Genomic DNA, 13,892 nt, shown 5'->3' on the forward strand with positions numbered 1-13,892 from the left:
TCAGTCTTAACTCTCTTGCATATCCCAGGGTCAAATTATTTAACTGGAATAACTCTGGCAGGCTCACGACGGTATTTCTGCTCCAGTCAAGTTGACTCTCAGGTGAGGAGAGAGAAATCATTGCAACACCTTCCACCACCACCCCACTCCAGTGCCCAGAATATACCCTTTCAGGTGATGGTTAGTCATTCCAACACCTAAGTCTGAATTTTTGCTGCGATGCAAGGGCTCTGTGCCTTAGCCAAATGGTGCTGGTGCCTTAATTCCTGAATGCCCACTCCTGAAATATTTTTACCGGGGACAAGTTGTACTTTGCACATCCGTGGTTCAATGAGGCAACTGCACATGTAAAAGTGCAGCTGTCTTGAAACAGATCCAATTTTCATTACTGGGATTTCCAAAACACGACTAATGGGTTTTAGATATCTGAGGAAAAGGTCTAAAGCTGCCACAGTTAATTGGAGAGGTAAGGTACCATCTTGGAGAGGTCAGGTGCCTTGGGGCTATTAAGAGTAGACATGAAAGGGCTTACCAGTTTTTACACACAGTGGAACTGTCAAGTTAAATCTTGGAAAAAAGCATCCAGTTTGTAGTTGAAAAAAATCAGTGTTCACTATTTCACTGTTGGTTGACTCTAGAATTAGTGCTGCTTCACTGCTTACATAACCTATTGTTATCACAGTTGGGGGTGGGGGGGGTTCTGTCAGCTCCAATTGGTTTTAAACAGATTAGCTGTCTTTGAGGTGGGCTACGAATGCAAAGATATATTTTCACAAGAGATTAAGTACTTGAAGGAAATGTATGCTTTTATATGGGATTAAATACTTGAAGGAAATGTTTGTTTTTATAAGGACTAAGTACTTGTAGGGATTTAATTGTTACCAATGACAGTGTTTTAAAAAATATATAGTGAAGTCTATGGATGGCAGGCCTGACTCCTGTCAGCACCACTGCCGGAAGCTGTCAGGAGCGAAAATTTGACTCCTGCTCTAATATACTGTAGTGGGAAGTCATTGCAGTAGCTTGTGTAACATGTCTTAATTGGTGATGAGCAATCATTGTGGCACAACATAGCTGACAATAGAAAGTTGTTGTGGGATCTGGTGCTATGATCCCAGCTGACATTTCTGCTGGACAAGCCAGATCTCAGGGTGGAAGCGAACTTGATGGATCCTTTTATTTTTTGTTTAGAAATGTGGAGAGGCTACTGAACAGAGTCACCAGAGACAGCTGATAAACTTTGAACAAAAGAATGAAACATTTATTAACCTAGAAAAGATTAACTGTATTATAATACTCCTTCACCCAAGACTATACCTTTACAGATATATACAGATTCATAAGGATGACGCAAATTACAAAAGCTATCTCATACTCTAATGCTCACAGGATGTACGCAGTCCATGTAAACCAATAGGCAACCTATGGTGAGGCACACCACACTCTGAAACCAATTGACAGATGCCGCCCCAAACATATGCTTTGGATCCTTCATCAACTCCCCTCAGACGCTTGTCACACAGTGAGCCAACCTGTCTCACTGAACTCTGTCTGTCACACAAGGGTTTCCAATCTCCACTCCCAAAGAACTTGCTTTGGAACTTTCTCCCAAACTGACGCTTTCCCACAAACACCTTCTGCAAGGGTCCACCTCTAGGGTTTCAAGCTCTCCTTCTGATGTTCCTCTCTCCCTGATCGCCATGTTCATTCAAGCTTCTTTTCATGCACTCTCTCTCAGACTTAGCTGTGCCAATAGAACACTACTGCTACATAGGCCCATAGTTAAGAGTTACAGACCTTCAGCAGTCTCCTTAAATCTTCTGGCTTCTTGCAAGTCTGTATTGGTTTGAATCGGTGCCCTGCAGCTACTCCCTTTAAGTTTGGAGTCTTTTTCTGGTTCTCACTCTTCACTTCACAGGACCTTTTCCAGGTTCTTGACCTTTTCCTTTGACTGAACTGTCCTCTTGGAACCTTTCCTGTTCCACTCCCCTGCATTTGGGGACTTTCTTCTTTGATTTTGGAACATGCTACTTGCAGTTCTCTCTAGTGTCCAGCCTCTCTGGAATCCTGGCTTCAACTGAATTAAAATTGCTTTTTGTTTTTTTCTGTCTCTGTGGGTCCCTCTCTCTGGACCCCTGTTGCTAGGCAACAGCACAGTTTTTTTTTCTACCTTGTATGTTTTAATTTCCCTTCAAGAGTCGTAAAATCTCATTAGAATGCAGACACACAAAGTCTTAGACCTGCTGTCTCCACTCTAAAATGAAACTAGATCCCAGGTTTCAGCTTTTTAGCCCACAAATAGAAAAATATACATCAAACCTAAAGCGAAAACTTAAACTTAAAGCTTAGCTTATTCATAACACCCACAAATACAAATACAACTTAGATAAACTATCTTCTGTTTCACCTAGTGTAGCATAACGTAGCTGGAGATGGAAAATCATTTTGGCACCTGTTATAAACATAACATGGCTGCCAGTGGAAAATAATTCTGGTACCTAGTTTTGAAAATGTTTTAAATTTATTTTTTACTTATTTCAATTGGGCCTATTGCAATCAATCAATTCTATTACATAAGAACATGAGAAATTCGGCCCCTCAAGATTGCCCTGCCATTCAATAAGATCATGGCTGATCTGCCCCAGGCCTCAACTCTTCTTTCGTGTCAGCTCCTCATTGTCCTCAACTCCCCGATATTTCAAAAATCTATCGATCTCCTCTTCAAATACTTTTAGTGATCTAGCCTCCACAACTCTCTGGAGTAGAGAATTCCTGACAATCGCCATCCTCTGAGAGAAGAAATTCCTTCGCATCTCAGTTTTAAGTGAGTGCCCCCTTATTCTATAACTATGTCTCCTAGTTCAAGATTCCCCCACTAGTGGAAATATCTTCTCAACATTTACCATGTCAAGCCCTCTCAGAATCTTGTATGTTTCAATAAGATCGCACCTCATTCTTCTAAACTCTAATGAATAAAGGCCTAACTTGTTTAGCTGTTATTGATAAGTCAACCCCTTCATCCCAGGAATCGGCCTAGTCAATCTATTTTGAACTGCCTCCAATGCCAGTATATCATTCCTTAAATATGGGGATCAAAACTGTACACAGCACTCCAGGTGCAGCCTCACCAACACCCTATACAGTTGTAACAAGACTTCCCTATTTTTAAACTCCAACCCCCTAGCAATACAGGCCAAAATTTTATTTTTCTTAATTACTTGCTGCACCTGCGTGCTAACTTTTTGTGTTTCATGCATAACAACACCCAGATCCCTCTGTGCTGCACTTTTTTGGAGTCTCTCTCCATTTAAATAATAGTCTGCCTTTTGATTTTTCCTACCAAAGTGCATGACCTCATACTTTCCTACATAAAACTACATCTGCCAAGTTTTTGCCCACTCACTCAACCTATCTATATCCCTTTGCAGATTCCTTATGTCCTCATCACAACATGCCCTCCCACCTATTTTTGTCAGCAAATTTGGATATATTACTGTCTGTCCCCTCCTCCAAGTCATTAATGTAGATAGTAAATAATTGCGGCCCGAGGACTGATCCTTCTGGCACTTCATTAGCTACATCTTTCCAACCTGAAAAAGACCCATTAATCCCGACTCTCGGTCTTCTGTGTGTTAACCAATCCTCAATCCATGCTAATACATTACCCCCAATACTGTGAGCTCCTATCTTGTGGCAATAACCTTTTATGTAGCATCTTATTGAATACCTTCTGTAAATCTAAATGCACTACATCTACTGGTTCCCCTTTATCAACTCTGCTTGTTGTACCCTCAAAGAGCTCTAGCAAATTTGTCAAACATGATTTCCCTTTCACAAAACCATGTTGACTCTGTTTGATTGTGTTAAGCTTCTCTAAATGTCCTGCTATTTCTTCCTTAATAATGGACTCTAGTATTTTCCCAACAGCAGATTTTAGGCTGACTGGCCTATAGTGTCCTGCTTTTTGTCTCCCTTCCTTCTTGAACAGGGGCATCACATTAGCAGTTTTCCAATCCGCTGGGACCCTCCCGGAATCCAGGGAGTTCTGGAATATTTTGATCAATGCCTCCACTATCTCTGCAGCCACTTCCTTTAAAACCCTTGGATGCAGCCATCAGGTCTTGGCAACTAGTCTGCCTTTAATCTCATTGGTTTGTCAAAAACTTTGTCCCTCGTCATAGATACTGTTACAAGATCTTTCCTCCCATTAGCTCCTTGTTATCTGATATCTTTGGGATGTTTATGGTGTCCTCCACCGTGAAGACAAGTGCAAAATATTGGTTTAAGTTATCTGCCATTTCCCTGTTCCCCATTATCAATTCTCCAGTCGCATCCTCCAAGGGTCCAATGCTCACTTTAGCCACTCCCTTTCTTTTTATGTACCTGTAGAAGCTTGCTGTTTGTTTTTATATCTCGTACCAATTTACTTTCATAATCAATTTTCTCCCTCTTTATTAGCTTTTTAGTCATCCGCTGCTAGTTCCTAAAAAATATTCCCAATCCTCTGGCCTACCAGTAGTTTTGTCACTTTGTATGCCTTAGCTTTTGATTGGATATTCTCCTTGACCACCTTTGTTAACCACAGGTGGTTTATCCTTCTCATTGAGTCCTTTTTTTTGACCATGATAAATTTTTGCTGAGCATTGAAATATCTGCTTAAATGTCTGCCACTGCTTACCCACTGACCTTCCCCTTAATCTATTTTTCCAGCCCGCTTTTGACAACTCTTTCTTCATACCTTTCTAACTGCCCTTATTTAAATTGAGGACATTGGTTTGAGACATTGGTTTGCTTGCCCTCAAACTGAGTTTGAAATTCTATCATGTTATGACTGCTACCCCTACAGGATACTTAATTATGATATCTCTTATTAATCCCACCTCATTACACATTACTAGATCTAAAATATCCTATTACTGGGTAGGTTCTGCAATGTATTGCTCTTAGAAACAATCCCTGATGCACTCTATAAATTTATCTTCCATGTTATCCCTGCCAATCTGATTTGTCCAGTCAATATGCAGATTAAAATCACCTATGACAATTGTAGCACCCTTCTTACATGCCTTCAATTGCATGCAGTTCTGGAATCCACATTATAGGAAGGATGTGATTGCGCTCAAGATAGTGCAGAGGAGATTTACCAGGATGGGAGTTTTAGTTATGAGGAGAGATTGGATAGACTGGGGTTATTTTCTCTGGAGCAGAGGAGATTGAGAGGTGACATGACTGAGGTGTATAAAATTATGAGGGGCATAGATAGGGGAGACAGGAAGGAACTTTCCCCTTGGTGGAGGGATCAGTAAGCAGGGGGCATAGATTTAAGGTAAGGGGCAGGAGGTTTAGAGGGGATGTGATGAAGAATGTGGTAGGAATCTGGAACTCACTGCCTGAAAGGGTGGTGGAGGTAGAAACCCTCATAACATTTAAGAAGTATTTGGATGTGCGCTTGCGATGCCATGGCATACAAGGCTATGGGCCTCGTGCTGGAAAATGGGATTAGAATAGTTAGGTACTCGTTTGACTGATGCAGACTCGATGGGCTGAAGGGCATTTTTCTGTGCTGTAGAGCTCTATGACTCCATGACTCTATGACTCTATTTCCCATTTTATACTTTGTCCTACAGTGAGGCAACTCTTCGGGGGTCAATAGACAACTCCCACCCGTGATGTCTTCCAGCAATGGAAGCAATGTACTGGCATGTTGTTAAGTCGATGTTTAGTTTGCGTATACCCAATTGGGAGAATTTAGTAGATTGGCTTAGATTCTCCTAGGCACTTGTGCCCCTCAGTGCTGTTGAGGCTCTACCTCCCCACCATAAAAATTAAGGATTCTAGTATCTCCTTCAATGCTGCAGGCAGTCCAAATATTGTCAGACCCTGACCTTCCTTCCCACTAATGCTACTTGATCTTGGGATTCCACATTCATATTCTCCTGGATCCCAGGATCCTGTATCCCAGTGTTTCCAGGTCCTGTGAGGTCTCTCCTGAGGACTGCGAAATCCTGTGTGGCTATTCCCAATGTTTCCTGATTCCATAATTTCCTCTCTGTGCTTCCACATCTTGGAATGCCCAATCTTTTGTTACCATATCATGACACCCTACCACCCAATCGCGTCATACATACTCATGGCAAGAACCTCCACCCTCCATTTCTGGTACCAGCTGATCCTGACTCCCGGGCCCCCTATTCCATTGACCCCCATGCTCTTCCACCCCAGTACTGACAGTCCTTGGTACCTCCCCAAGTGCAGTATGACCCTAGGATTTTCCCTGCCATGGTGCGGCTATGTATCAGAAATCTTCTATGGTTGGTTGAGTTCCCCAATGCTTCCAGACATTTTTTGCTGCTCTCAATTCCTATGATACTACTAACCACTAAATGCTGCCAGATTTCCAAACCTCACTCAATACAGCCATACTGCCTCAGCCTACATGTCCCCCAGCACCCTTATGTACTACCAGATATCCTTGGCTCCCTAAGCTGTGACACACCACATAAATTCCATATGTCGTCACCATCTTTAGTAATGCCAACAGCTGTACCCCCTGTCACCTGTGGTCATAGTGCCTGGTACCTTTCAGTCGTGTTCTCAAAGCCTGATGCTTCCACTTTCCCTCATCCCTGTAGACCTCTGGGAACTCTCCTGACTACTGATAAACCCTGTAAGAAGGAATCTCAGGTGTAGAGTCAAGTCAATTTTTTTGAAGTAGAAAGTAACAGGAAGTTCATATGTTCCAAAGTACAAGTGAGCCAATGATATCAGAATACATGTCAGTCGCAGAAAAAGCATCTTACAGAAGACGCCTTGAGACATATGTGCGTTATTTCGGCAACAGGCCAGTCAGATAAAAGTTAGTTTCGATTCATTGATGCTGTGTAAAAACAACCACAAGACACTCCGCTAGCTTGAGCGTTTGGTAGGTGGTTCAATAGTTGATGATTACTAGTACATGTGAATCTGTTTTCATCTGAAAAGGCACATAGATGTTGTCCAAGAGAAATCGTCTACAAGTTAATTTATGTTGATCCAAATTTCAACATTTAGTCACGCCCTACACACAGAGAAGCATCAAGCTGTGTTTGGTGTTTACATTTCTTAAATTCAAGTGTGTAGTATTATTTATTCATCTGTTACATTTCAGACTATTTACATATTTTGTGAAATGTTTATTGCTGTAAGTTCATTAGCATGCAAATGCTTTATTTCAGGGTAAAATTTCCTAGGCCTCACCTATTGAAATGCCTAATGTGCCACAAATATGAACCTGCTTGAGTATTCCAATAGGCATTCATGACATGTTAGGTTCCCCAACAAGTGTGAAAGCAAGGAAAATCTAAACTTTGGTTTACTCTCAGAAACTCCTTGTTAGTATTTTACTCTCAAATAATCCATGTTAGTGTTTCATATCATGTCACTAATTATCAGGGTGCTTACCCTTTCTGCTTGTTCATATACTCTGATATCAGTATGTATCAGCCATATCCATCATGACAAATTGGAAGATGAAGGGATGTTGGGTGCTTTTGAGAAAAAGTTAACACTCGGGTACCTATTCTGCTTCCCATGAGTTGTGTATGTGTGTGACACTTGAACTTTCCAGTTTACTTCCTGATTTTCAGCAATGTTCCAGCAGGGTTGAAAAATGATGTTATGCTGGATCCCCACCTGTCTTTTGCAGACTCAATCCAGCATCCTGCCTCTCCTTTCCACAGTGCATTCATTTGTGAATCTGTTACACCAATTTCTCACTTCTTCATGACTGAGCTCTTCAAATCTTTTAATTGAAAAAATAGCAGAATTGTACAGTGAAGGACAAACTTCAGTGCAGTTAATAAACTATCAGTACATGGTCTGATGTTTACCTGACATGACCTTTGTAAAACCCTAGACGGTATTTCGCTTCCACACATTTTTTCTGTTAATCATTGTTGATGAATTAGTAAATTGACAATTTAATCAGTACAATGCGATGAGTATTTCTGTAACATTTCTACTTTTTCCTCCCCTTTATTCTTTACTAACCCTCGCACCCCCAGCCCCAGACCCCTCTTTCCTATTCTCATTCCTCCTTTCATTTCTTCCCTATTAGGTACTCTTCCCTCCCAAAGCCGTACTCCCAACCCTTCAGCTCTCCTTGACATTTCTATTTTCCCATCACTATCCCAGGCTTCACTTCCTATTGGGGAGGTCTACACTTTTCGTGTATGCTGCTCTTAACACCCTCCACAGTGTACACCATTGCCTCGTTGGTTCCTTATGAGCAGCAGTCCCAACTGCTCCATCCTACTCTCTCATTAACCTTCTGGCCCAATGCATCAGCTGGGGAATAATCTTGCCAATTTCCACTCAATGTGCTGACACTGTGGAGTCTGCATGTGGATCAGTTTTCATACCACCACTATGTATCTTCCCCAGAATGCTGGTTCAGTTATGAAAAAGGACCTTGCCGTTCATGTATCAACATCGTGACCTTGAAGGAAACTTGGCTGATGGATGATGACATGTTACCCCTAAGTGAAGCCTGCACACCTGCCTATAGCTCCTCCCACTGGCCCCACCAACACCATCACTGTGACAGTGTGGTAATTATCACCAAATTCCCAAAACTCACTGGCACTTTTTTTTATATTCGTTCATGGGATGTGGATTTTGCTGACTAGGCCAGCATTTATTGCACATCCCTAATTGCCCTTGAGAAGGTGGTGGTGAGCTGCCTTCTTGAACCGCTGCAGTCCAGGTGTTGTCGCAACACCCACAGTGCTGTTAGGAAGGAAGTTCCAGGATTTTGATCCAGAGACAGTAAAGGAATGGCGATACAGTTCCAAGTCAGGATGGTGTGTGGCTTGGGGGGGAACTTGGATGTGGTGGTCTTCCTTGGATGTGGCGGCATCTGCTGCCTTTGTCCTTCTAGATAGTAGAGGTCTCATGTTTGGAAGGTGCTGTTGAAGGAGCCATGGTGAGTTGCTGCAATGCATCTTGTTGATGGTACACACTGCTGCTTCTGTGCGTCATTGGTGGAGTGAGTGATTGTTTATTATGGGGTGCCAGTCAAGCAGGCTGCTTTGTCCTAGATTGTGTCGAGCTTCTGGAGTATTGTTGGAACTGCATTCTTCAAGGCAAGTGGAGAGTATTCCATCACACTCCTGACTTGTTCCTTGTAGATGGTGGACTTGCTTTGGGGAGTCAGGAGGTGAGTTACTCTCCTCTGAATTCCCAGCCTCCAACCTGCTCTTGTAGTATTTATATGGCTGATTCAGTTCAGTTTCTGGTCAATGGTAATTCCCAGGATGTTGGTAGTGGGGGTTCAGTGATGGTACTGCCATTGAGTGGCAAGGGAAGATGGTTAAATTCTCTTTCTTGTTGGAGATGGTCATTGCCTGGCACTTGTGTGGTGTGAATGTTACTTGCCACTTATCAGCCCAAGCCTGAATATTGTCCAAATCTTGCTGTATGTGGACACAGTCTGCTTCAGTATCTGAGGAGTTGCAAATGGTGCTGAACATTGTGCAATCATCAGCAAACATCCCCTCTTCTGACCTTATGATAGGGTGAAGGTCATTGATGAAGTAGCTGAAAATGGTTGGGCCTAGGAAACTATGCTGATGAACTCCTGCAGCGATGCCCCAAGACTGAGATGATTGACCTTGAACAACCACAATCATCTTCCTTGGTGTTAGGTTTGACTCCAACCAATAGAGAGTTTTCCCCCTGATTCCCATTGCTCGGCTCCTTGATGCCACTCTTGGTCAAGAGCAGTCACTCACCTCACCTCTGGGCTTCAGCTCTTTTGTCGAGGTTTGGTACAAGGCTGTAATGAGGTCAGCAGCTGAGTGACCATGGCGGAACCCAAACTGATCTTCAGTGAGTAAGTCATTGCTGAGTAAATTGATAGCATTATCAATGATGCTTTCCATCACTTTGCTGATATTTCAAAGTAGACTGATGGGGCAGAAATTGGCAGGGTTGGATTTGTCCTGCTTTTTGTGGACAGGACATATGTGGGCAATTTTCCACATTGCTGGGTGGATGCCAGTGTTGTAGCTGTACTGGAACAGCTTGTCTAGGGGCACAGCTAGTTCTTGAGCCTAAGTCTTTGGTACTATTGCCAGTATGTTGTTAGGGCCCTAGCCTTTGCAGTATCCAGTGCCTTCACCTGTTTACTAATATCATGTGGAATGATTTGATCTATATCCCACTGTATCTTCCTCACAACTTGGTTTCCTAACTATCATTTTATCTCTAGCCACTTCCTTGTAATGCCCCCTACCCACATCCCCTTTTCTCCTCAATCCTACTTTTTCTGTGCTCGCCCCTGGAAAAAAACAACTGTACTTTCAAAGTTCCAACTGTCCAGCCTTTGGCCCACCATTCACCAGGGCATTTCTGCAGCTGAAGATCCATTCAGCTGCACCCTTACCCCTTTTGATGCCCTAGACCCATTAAAACCATTACCCACAGTTACCCAGGTCATTGTAACTAGTACAGTGTTCATCTCAGTTCCCTTAACACCAAGTGGTGCACACTGAAATGGGTATGTCAGATAACTGATTTAACATTTGCCACCAGGTGTGACTGAACTGCAGAAAGTCCTATCAGATCCTGCTCTCGTCTGCGAAAGTAACTCTATATTCCAGGATCTTCCTAAAATGCAGAGATAATCCTGAGCTTTTTCTCTACCGCACGCCATCTTTATAAACTCCTCTCCCTATCTCTTCCACACTGACCTCCAACAAGTGCAATAAACTCTTGGACTTTGTCATTAAGATTAAGACTGTCTGTTGAGTTGTCTTTGCTGCCTTCCTCCCTTCTTCCCAGTGCATCAGGCCTAGCTTCTCTAAGGTTCCCCCCTGCAATTTGCTCTGAACTCAATTCTTTCTTTAGTCTCTCTTCTATCTCCCCTCATGCCCTCTCTAAGTACCGAAACAGCTCTTATCAGAGTTACTAATGACATCCTGCATGACTGTGGCAAAATATCCCTCCCGTCCTTCTCGACCTGTCCACAGCCTTTGAGAGTTACCAACGTCCAACTTGTTGGGATTGCACTTGCCTGGTTTCATCCTTATCAGTCTAATCATAGCCAGAGAAACATCGGCAATGGCTATCCTCTGCATCTTTCTCCTGCATCTTGCCACTGGTGTTCCCCCCGCCAAAAGATCTTTCTTTGACCTTCTTTTATTTCTCAATTACGTACATCCCACTGGCGACTTCACTGAAAATAGTGTTCGTTTTTCACCTATATGCTGACAACGCTCAGCGTTACTTTACCACCCTCTGTCTTGATCGTTTAACTATAATTTTCAGACTTGTCTGACATCCTCCAAATTTCCTCCAAATAATTAGTGGGAATTATTGGCTTCAGACCCTGTCACTGACTCCCATTCCCTAGTCATATACTCTATCGCTCTCCCTGGCAACTGCCTGAGGCTGAACCACACCGTTCACAACCTTGGTGTCACATTTGACCCTGAGATGAATTTTCGACCACAAATCCACATCAGGTCCACCTATTTCCATCTTTGTAATATCTCAACTCTCCCTTTGCCCCAACTTCTTTGCTGCTGAAACCCTCATCTATGCTTTTGTTACCTCTAGACTTGACTATTCCAATGCACTCCTGGTTGGCGTCCCACGTTCTACCCTCCATAAACTTGAGGTCAAGTTTACTTAGTGGTCCAAAACTCTGCTGCTCGTATCCTCACTCGCACCATGTCTCATTCATCCATCACCCCTCTGCTTGCTGACTAAATTGGCTCCTGGTTAAGCAATGCCTTGAATTTCAAACTCTTATTCTTGTTTTCAAATCCCTCCCTCACCATCTCTGTAATCTCCTTTAGCTGTACAACTCTCCAAGAAACGTTAGAGGTACTATATAAATGCAAGTTGTTATTGTAATATATTGTGAATTGTTCAAAAGACTGCTGGCCTTGTTGTTAGAAAACAAATGAAGCTATAAAGAGCTTATTACTCACATAAACTCCCTGTGAGAGTCACTTCCCCATTTTGACACAATTATCGAGGTCATGTAATGAATTATGCCTAAAACAAATAACATTATGGCACACCAGGGATGAACAGAATGATCATCAATGTCCATGTGCTGCCATTGACTTTTATGCAATAAAATAAGTTGCAATCCATTAAAGGAATGCTCCAGGCTGCAATTTCATATGCAAGTAACAACAATTTTCTAAGATGCAAATAATCTCTAAAGTCTCCTACATGGTTAGAACTCTGGTTGCAACATCTGATTGGACAACACGTTTTGATTATTGGGGTAACAATTTTATTTCCAATTTCCAATTATATAGTAACTAAGATATTTAGAGTTTAGAGCAGACCATTGATCCATCTAGTCTATCATTCACCTTCCTCAAGCTTCTCTTGATGTGTTTCTAAATTTAATAGCCCTGAATCCTATATTCACAGGAACCCGATCTCACTTCTTTGTTCTACCTCTGCTCCATCTGTCACTCTTTTTCGAACAAAACTTGCCTCAATTTGATATTTTCTTTACTTGCCCTTAAATTAGGAATGGGGGTCATATCTTCAAATTAATAGGCTGTCGACAAACGTATCTAGATCCAGATCTCTCGACCTTTCATAATTGTAAAAATAGTTATAAAACAAAATATCCTCATAGCTCAGTCTGCATGGTTCAATAATCAGTCTACAAGTTATCCTTTGCAGATATTGGGAAATTGAACTGAATTGGAATGAATGAAACTGCTGATTGTGTCTATGATATGAAGTCATCTTTTCTGACCAGTGTTCTGAATATATGGAGAATTGGAAGGGTCATTTATGTTTCTGGTAAATTCAACCCACTTATATCTGAAAGTGCCACTCAGAGCATTCTATTACCTTTAGGAAGAAAACAGTTGACCTTGTTTGCATTTTACCTATTTAAGTCATGTTGTCATTTAACTTCCATGAAAGTCCACACAACAAAGCTGTTCAGGGAGAGTGGTGTTCACATGGAGTTCATCTAGCAAACGGCCTATAACTTTCCAGCGATTAATTTTAATGAATGGAAAATGACAGCAATGTGCCCATAATTGTCTCAGCATGCATTTCTTGGGGACACTAGTGTCCACTGGGAGCATCAGATTGAGGAGTTATCCCTATAATTACATAGGCACCAGAGCCCTTCACTACTGCACTCAGATGTCCATTTTCCAAGCATTCTAATAGTACCAATAGTAATTTAGTTATGGGGCTGATCTTGTCCTCATCCATTGTCCACATGTGCATTGTCCAGCAAAAATCACTGGACAATGATTCAGGGATAGAGATATGGCTAAAGCTACAACTTCTTAAGGGTGGTATCATGGAACGTAATTTAAAAACCTGCTCTGTTCCAGGATCATCCTGGGATGCGCCAATAAGTCTTGGCTTCGTTTCTCTACGGCATACTGTCGTTTTGAAACCCTCTCATCTGCCTTTTCACCCTGACCTTCAACAAGTACAAGGACATCATTGACTTCTTCATCACTAAGATTGAGACCATCTGATCAGTTGCCTCTGTTCCTTCCCTTCATACACCTAACCCCACCAGGCATAACTTCCTGTATGAAGTCCTTCTCCCCTCCCCCTGCCCTACCTACGGTCTCATGTTTTTCTTCAGTTTCTCTCCTACTTCCCCTCATGATCCCTGTGAGCTCATCTTGTCCATGAGTTCCACCTTCTGTTCCTTCAATCATATTCCCACTAAACTGCTGACCACCCAGCTTCCTGGCTTCCATGGTAGCTGATATTGTTAACAGTTCGCTCTCCTCAGATACTGTTCCCCTTTCATAAGAATATAAGAAATGGGAGCTAGAGTAAACCATTTGGCCATATCGAGCCTGCTCCACCATCAATAAAATCATTGCTGATCTTCTACATCA

General features: G+C 42.3%; 1 protein-coding gene across 1 annotated transcript in view; it reads left to right on the forward strand.

Moving 5' to 3' along the window:
* fras1 (Fraser extracellular matrix complex subunit 1) overlaps nucleotides 1–13,892 on the forward strand; it is a 398,900-nt gene that overhangs the window by 174,926 nt on the left and 210,082 nt on the right. The gene's annotated exons all lie outside the window — the stretch shown is intronic.

Source organism: Carcharodon carcharias, chromosome 1 (assembly GCF_017639515.1).
Source record: "Carcharodon carcharias isolate sCarCar2 chromosome 1, sCarCar2.pri, whole genome shotgun sequence".
Classification (NCBI taxonomy): domain Eukaryota; kingdom Metazoa; phylum Chordata; class Chondrichthyes; order Lamniformes; family Lamnidae; genus Carcharodon; species Carcharodon carcharias.